An 8,751-nucleotide genomic window follows, 5' to 3' on the forward strand; every position below is an offset into this window, starting at 1 on the left:
AGGTCATTCCTGAAGGGACTAAATATGCAGCTGCCAAGGGAAAATGACAAGGGGGAAAGTAATTTTGCTTGGCTAATGTCCATCATACACTCCAACCCAAAGTGCTCTGAAAAATGGAGTTAATGGAGTTAAGTTAATCTTAGTCAAGATCTAAGTAAGGCCTTTCCCACTGCATGTTTAAAAAATGTTTATTTATTAATTTTTGAGAGGGAGAAGGGGCAGAGTGCAGGGGGAGGGGGTGAAGAGAACATCTCAAGCAGGCTCCATACTCAGCACTGAGCTAGATGCAGGGCTCGATCTTAATGACTCTGAGGTCATGACCTGAGTTGAAATCAAGAATGGGACACAACCAACTGAGCCACCCAGGCACCCTTCACTGCAATTTACATAAGCCAGCAGCCTACCCTGCAGGGATAGAGCTTCTGGATGCCTGAGCACTTCTGCTGATGTAGGAACAGTTCAACTGAGAAGTCTGAACTGTCGGGAGGGGGACAACCCTTGAGCTACATAGGTAGGAAGATGGCTAATTGGAGAGACGCAACAACCATATAGGTGACATGTGACCACACATTCATTTCCATACATCATCCAACTGGTGGAGTAGAATTTGGCTTAACTAGTATTTTCTGCCTTTCCTGGACTGATAAGGGAAGATGGAGAGAGGGGTGAAGATACTACTCCATGCTTCAGCTCTCAACAAATAATTAATTTCTGTCTTCAAGTTATCTCAAGCAGGACTGTGCTAAAGCATCCTAACACCATGTGAAGTTACTCTTTTTTTTTTAGTTTATTTATTTATTTTTGAAAGAGAGGTCACAAGTAAGGAAGGGGCCGAGAGAGAGAGAGAGAGAGAGAGAGAGAGAGAGAGAGAGAATCCCAAGCGGGCTCTGTACCATCAGTGCAAAGCCCAATGGTGGGCTTGAACTCATGAATTGCATGGTCATGACCTGAGCCGAAGTCAAGAGTTGGATGCCTCACTGACACTGAGCCACCCACGCCACCCTACAGTTACTCCTAAAGACAATCAATTTCTACGTGAATTCTGGAGAAATCTCAGTAGAAAACATTATATTTTCTCATGGAGACATATGCTTTATCGCCTCACTGAGCTTTATTCCCTGAGAAAATGAGTTTTGCACCTCAGAATAAATAGAAGAAGAAATAATGCCAATCTGAGTAAAGTAGAACTTTCTGCCTTATATCATACCTGTTTTAAATTTTAATTGAGAATGGGCAACAGTGGCGTCCTTTCTCTAATAATATTAGGAAATTAGGGAAAAATTTAATTTGAATGCTTTGAAATGAAGCACATAAATACAGGTTTCATTTGCATCTCTGACTTTTAATCCAAAATTTGCAGACATTGTAAATGTTTTATTGTCCTGCTTTGAAAAGTGAGGTTTTATGACTCTCTTTCAGTCTCCAGTCTACTTCTGAGCCAGAAAAATTTTTTACCATTTTGGAGATCAGAGTTACCTTGGAATTTAATTATCATTTTTCTTTCTTTTTTGATATTGGAGTTTTGAGCATTCCTATCCAGGATATGATTTATTGAATGTTTTTAATATGTCCGGTATTCTCTAGGCATTTTTCATATTAATTCATATTAATTTTACAGATACTCTAAAATACTATTTACAGATAAAAAAAATCAAGGCAAAGAAGTACTATGCCGAGGTCACACAATTAATGAATGGTGGAGCCTGGTCTCAAACCCTGGCCACGTGCTTCTTCCTACAGTTCACCCATAAACAATACACTGTATTTCTCTAACCTTATAGTTGTAAATCATGGCATATGCATAAAAGCCTTCAATGTGGACATTGGTCTTATTCTATGATTCTTTAGCAGTTGATAATATTGTAATTAAGAAGAATGTAAGCACTATTTAAGAAACCTTTTAACATAAGTATGTCATTACCTAACATTTTATATTACCAAGGATGTGGATGAAGCATTCCTGGATAGCAAGTCTTACGTAACAGGAAGTTAGGTAGAGGGAAATGAGTATTTCAGGTCTTTAATGAATCTTGGTAGCTATCCAATGGGCCAGTGAATTGTATAAAAGAGCTGTCTTGCGGGGCACCTAGATGGCTCAGTCAGTTGGACATCTGACTTCGACTCAGGTCATGATCTCACGGTTTGTGGGTTCGAGCCCTTTGTCAGGCTCTGTGCTGACAGCTAGCTCAGAGCCTGGAGCCTGTCTTCGGATTCTGTGTCTCCCTCCGTCTCTGACCTTCCCCTGCTTGTGCTGTTTTCCTCTATCTTTTTCACTTAAAAAAAAAAAAAAAAGAGCTGTCTTAGATTATGAGAATAAGAGCTCAAGTGAGAACAAGAGGGTGAGAGAGAATAGAAATAAAAAGATGGGGGGGGTGGTTACGGAATGTAGTTAAAAGAACTGAAGCATTTGGGTCATTAGATTGGGTTGGTTTTTTTTTTTTCAATATACAGTGATTTACTTTTGAGACATAAATTTAGATGGAAAGAAAATATCTAGATGTTGAAATTTTATAAACTCATCTTGTCATTGGATCTTCACCAGTTGGTGGTGTTGGATTCCATGTTGTTTTTAAATTCCACCTCAATATACCATCCTTAACAGCATGTTCAAAAGAAATCTAAGGGGTAAGACTGACAGTCAAAGGGAATGAAGGGGTCAGGAGAAAGATTGTTAGGGGGAAACTAAACATTCCTTGGAAATGAGTTATATGACTAGCAGAGTAATTGGAGGAGTGTATTATAATTTTATAACTGGTTGAATAATTTTTTAATGGGGCAAAATGCTCTTTCATTAATCCATATTTTAATCTAAGAAACCTTCAGTGCATAATTTTATATGACCCGGGTATAGTAATTACCTTTTCAATGTTAGCAAAGTTATGTTTGAGAATGACATATAAAAAGAAAAATTAAAATGATTAAATAATTTTTGATAAGCCTTTCATCCAAATAATATGACTTATGAAATTTGAAAGCCACATCGGTCTCTAATAACAATGATGCCTAAAAGCCATAAAATCCCGATATTAGTTTTATAATGTGTAACAGTCACTGTGTGGATTGTTCTACAAGTTGATATCCCAGCTTGTGTTACCATGTGCTTATGATGACATGGTTATTATACTTTGTACCTGCATTTTGTTTATCTCACATAATTTCCCATTGTAGATGTTCTTTCCTGAAGCCAGAGTGAACATGATTTGACATTCATTATATTTCATGATACAATGTAATTATCAGCAGAAACTGTTTCCTATTGTCTTCCTGTTATGTTTACTATTTGTCATAAGTCATATGCATGTATCAATTTTTGAATCCTATATCTAGATTGAGAACTTGTGTTTCCCCTATTTAGGAAAAAGATTATTTACTCAGTGGACTCCTCCTATCTCTTTTGACAGGTTTATCAGCATTGTCCAGTATAAATATAATGCAAATTGCATACGTAATTTAAAATTTTCTAGTAGCAACATTGAAAACTAAAAATAAGCCAATGAAAATGATGTAATAATATATATTTTTAATTCTATATATGCAAAATGTTCTTGTTTTAATATAGAATCAATATGAAATTATTAATGAGACAGTTTACTTTTTAAACATTTTTTTAATGTTTTATTTATTTTTGAGATAGAGAGAGAGAGAGACAGTGTGAGCAGAGGAGGGTCAGAGAGAGGGAGACACAGAATCTGAAGACAGGCTCCAGGCTCTGAGCTAGCTGTCAGCACAGAGCCTGATGCGGGGCTCAAACCCATGAACCCTGCAATCATGACCTGAGCCAAAGTCGGACGCTCAACCGACTGAGGCATCCAGGCGCCCCCAGTTTACATTTTTCATACCAAGTCTTTGAAATCTGGTATGTCATTTATGCTCGCAGCATACCCTATTCAGACTTACTATATTCCAAGTGTCCTGTTACATCATCTGCTCGGTGACTGCCACACTGGCTGGCGCCATGTAAAGTTTAATAAAATCCGCATAATATACATCATAAGTAACTTTATATCAGTTACTTGTTTTATTTTTAAATCAGTTTTATTTGTCTATATGTCATAGTTTTGAGTTGTCCCCTTATAAGGTGGGGAAAACTGGTCAGATATCTATATTATTTTATGTATAAATTTAACCATAGGCAACCCATAAAGTAATCTGATCTTCCAGTTTAGAGAGAATATTTTAGTCAAGAATGTAAGTGAACAATGCTTGACAGCGTTACTCGCTTACAGTCATAGTTTGTTTAACTAGCTAGGGTGCCTCAGATAATTGAGGTAATAATTACATTCATGGATTAGAAACTTCAGGAAGTGGTGATATCTTGGGTCAGAAATCGAATGGTATGTTTAATGTAATTCATCGACTTGAAATTAATTCTGTAGCAAACATCTTGTGCACCCCTGACGCATACAAAAATGTGGTAATGCTGTTGTGCAAGTAAGTAACCATTGACATTAAACTGGGTACCCTGAGCTAATTTGGAACAGAAAAAATACAGTCCTTTGTCCTTTTCTATTTAAACACTTTGGCAGTGGTCTGAGAGTGCAGAGACATTGCTTGACCTTCGTATGAATAATCAGTGTAAATGTACCAATTTTCAACAAGTAAAAACCACTTTACTAAAATCATCTCCATAATTCCCACCATTTCTTCAAGTGATATGAAGGAAGAATATTTAAAAACCTCATTTTAACAATTGAAAAGCTGAAGTGCTGTGAAACTGACTTGTCTGGGTTACAAAGCAATCAGTGGTAGTGTCTCTGAAAAGCTTCAATTGTGAGAAGTAGCTTCAGCTGACTTTGTAGCTCAATTTAAAATTCAGGGAGCATTAACAGAACAGCTCTGCATTAAAACCGTGTGGCTCTGATGTGGGACTGATTGTAAATGGGCCACCGACTAGATCTCTATCTCTCCGAAGATGATTTGATGAAAAGGCTGAACTCTAGTGACCTGCCAATCATAAAATTTGACTCTTGAACTGTGCTGAATAGGGAGAGTAAAGGTTTTATTATTAGCACTCTGTATTGTATCTAATGTAGTCGTTTTAAATAGTGACACTTATAATAAGTGCAAACTTCATTTATCTGGGAAATGCTATATAAATGCTATCTATCATTTTCTAGTGTGTTACCTTTGAAGATAGTTGATAAACACACTCGATGTTTTATTTCTGCAATTATGCAGCATCGTGGTGTGAAATAACAATGATTCCGGGTCCAGTGCCTCACTCAAGAGTTTGCTTATAAGTTGTCTAAGACATTTATAACTCATTTAGGAGAAGCACATGCAAACCTTTTGTAGTTTTTTTCATTTATTTTAAATTTCCTCACTTATTCGAATTGATCTTTCCCTGACAAGAGCTATCTGTTTGCTTGCAGTTAACCTTGAATGTCCTAAATGTGTATTCACTAGACAAGATTCAGCCTCTTTTCTTGTTCCACTATTTACTGCTCTTTTGAGACTTTAAAAAAAATGTTGATAAGTGGAATTTCATAATCTACATGTTGTTTACTGACATTCTGTTTGTTCCTCCACCTCCTGTGAATTTAGGAAATAATTTTTCTCATGTGTAGTTTGTGGTATTTTGTCCCCCTTTCCCTCCAATCTATAATTTTTATCCTCATGAGAGACTTATTTAATCATGTACATGATACCTAAAGTGGTAATCAAATTTTTATTTTTTATGTCTATTTATGTCCTAATAGAAATTCTATTAACTAATTTTGGAAGAAATTGTTATTAATTAAGCATTGATTATGTGCTAAACAAGTTGTCTGGCTAGTGAAAATATATAATTCTTATCTTTATATAAGAATATTTTAGTTTTCTTCAGTGAGTTTCATATATCCTTCCACTTCTGTGTTAATTTTTGCCTGTTGGTGTCTATTCCAGACCAGTTTAAATTAAGACTTTTTTTAATATTTATTTAATTTTGAAGGAGAGAGAGACAGAGCATGAGAGGGGGAGGGGCAGAGAGAGAGAGAGGGAGGCACAGAATCCGAAGCAGGCTCCAGGCTCTGAGCTGTCCGCACAGAGCCCGATGCGGGGCTCGAACTCAGGAGCTGTGAGATCATGACCTGAGTCAAAGTCAGATGCTTAACTGACTGAGCCACCCAGTGCCCCTCAGCCCAAGTTAAGTGCTCTCAATTGTCTGAAAGCTTTCCCTATACATCGACCTTCATTTAATCCTGCTGTTTTGTGTGTTGTGTTTACCATTTAGGAATGCTAAATAGCATATCTAGCATGTTCTGATTTATGCGGAAATTTTGTTTCTGCTTTAACTGCCATGTTAAACTCTAGACTCCCTGAGGTCAAGGGCTGCATTTTGTCTTACTGTTTCTCACAGTGTAAATTGCAGTGTCTTTAATGTAGTAGCTTCATGTTGTGTATTTCAATGTCACAGAGGAGAGTATTTGAAATAACTCTGTTGTCTTTCTGATGAACACACAACCCTCCATCATTGCTAGTTATTTATCTTCTCATTTCCATCCTTTACTTGAAATTATGAAATTATCTTGAATAATGTTAGCGATTATATTTCTTTAGTTGAAACTTCAGGCAGTAAATAATTCAGCTGTCATTTTGTCACTTTTTAAAAACTATTTGTAGACACTGTAGATTTTATATGCACCTATCTATGATCTTCTTGTCATACACATTAATTTTTCTGCTTTATTCTATGTTCATATACTGAGGACTTTCACTAAGTAAACAGCAGAGTGATCAAATTCAAGTCAAGAAATACACTTATGTTTTAATTTTTGATTTATGATCACCTTAGTATTTATTCAATTTGCCTCCATTAGAATGTCAACAATCAAATTTAGAATAGAAACTAATTTATAGTTTTGATATGAGGTAATTTTTAGAGTCCTTAGGACTGAAAAGGACTTTTAGAGTTAATTTTTTTATTTTACAAAGAGACTGAGGCCTATTTAATTATGTCCATTTTGAATTAATGATCAACTTCACCCTTAAATCTGCCTTTCCTCTAATAAATTTTATTCTATTGTGAGATTACCATGGGTGATACTCAAAATGTTTATCAACCATCAAAATAGATGACAGTTGTGCAGTTGAAGAAGGGACCTGGAAACCCCGCCCCCCCCTTTTTTTTTTTGCCAAGGTCAACCTTTTAATTGTTGGAAAGCAGGGTGACCTGGGGAACCCTAGGGAAGGTCCTTGGAAACTGGGATCAAAGGAAGGCTCATAAGAGATTGAATCATGAAGAGTAGACAAGAGGTTTAGAGTAGACTCACTCTGAAAAATGAGTAAGTAGACAAATGTTTTTATATTTTTACATTTACTTAGACTCCACTGGATTTACCTCCTTGAGTATTATCTCGAGTCATTATAATCCTAGGCTTGCAGACTTAAAAGATCATGTTGACTCCTTCCTTGCTCTCAGCTGTTTCCAGTCATTTGCCAACTCCAGCATCTCTAAGAAACAAATAATGAAATCATGTCATTATAGCAACTAATGTGAATTCATGATTTTCCTAAAGATAATTCTATAATTATTTATAATTTCCACAAGGTTACAAGATGAAATAAATATAGATTTTTAAGAAAAGAGTGTAAATATTTGTTACAAGGATAAACTTGGAATTTATTTTGCAACGGTATCATAATTTTTACAACATTTTGGTGAGAATAATTTTTTTTTAAAGTCTATGGGGGCAGCTGGGTGGCTTAGCCGTTTAAACAATCTACTTTGTTTGGTGCAGGTCATGATCTCACAGCTCAAAGGCTTATGAGTTCGAGGCCCGCATTGGTCTCTGTGCTGACATCTCAAAGACTAGAGCCTGCTTCTGATTTTGTGTCTTCCTCTGTCTCTCTGCCCCTCCCCTGCTCATGCTGTGTCTCTCTCTCTCAAAAATAAACATTAAAAATTAATGTCTATGGATACTGAAAGAGTAGTCAAGTAAGCAACAATACAGTAGAACAAGTTTTTTTACAGTGCAGTTTAAGGAAAGAAAAAAGAAATTGGAACAAAAGAAAGCCTGAATCATAGTAGTGGAGAAACAGAATTATTAGAGTCATGGGATTTATATAGTCATAGAAATAGAAGAATGGGAATTTGTAGAGAATAACAGAATATTCTGGCAAGCTCTGCAATGAGGGAAAATGGGTGGAACTGAGGTTTTATAAATGTGTGTCAGAAAAGATGTGCATTTTAAGTCTGCATTTTCAAAATAAGTACTTTTGTATTTCCAATGCCACCATTGCTGAATTAGGATTAACTCATTGACATTGTTGGGAAGGAAAAATTTTCCTTTATCCTCAAGATTCTTTCAGCTGGTCTAAGAATAAAATTGACATGAGGCAAATTTATAAGAGAAAATCCTACTTAATTACATACATATGGGAGTGCAATAAGACTATAAGGGCCATAGACAGCTAGACAATTGAGGCTTATCTGCCATCCCGAGCTAGGGAGAAATGGGTAGAGGCCTGGGACTTCAAAGGGAAAGATGGCTTATTCATAGGAAAATAATGAGTGTTTGGTAAGAAATGTTTGCTGGGTCCTACAGGGACAATTGGGACACAGGAAGAATTTTAACACATAGACTTTGCTAAGTCTGTTCACCATAGGAGTTTTTTTTTTTAATAGTTTATTGTCAAATTGGTTTCCATATAACACCCAGTGCTCTTCCCCACAAGTGCCCCCCTCCATCACCACCACCTCTTTCCCCCTCCCCCTCCCCCTTCAGCCCTCAGTTCGTTTTCAGTATTCAATAGTCTCTCAAGTTTTGT

At 36.3% G+C, this 8,751-nt stretch overlaps 1 protein-coding gene across 2 annotated transcripts in view; it reads left to right on the forward strand.

Moving 5' to 3' along the window:
• CPNE8 (copine 8) overlaps positions 1-8,751 on the forward strand; it is a 222,752-nt gene that overhangs the window by 114,769 nt on the left and 99,232 nt on the right. The window lies entirely within an intron of this gene.

This window comes from Suricata suricatta, chromosome 10, assembly GCF_006229205.1.
Source record: "Suricata suricatta isolate VVHF042 chromosome 10, meerkat_22Aug2017_6uvM2_HiC, whole genome shotgun sequence".
NCBI lineage: Eukaryota > Metazoa > Chordata > Mammalia > Carnivora > Herpestidae > Suricata > Suricata suricatta.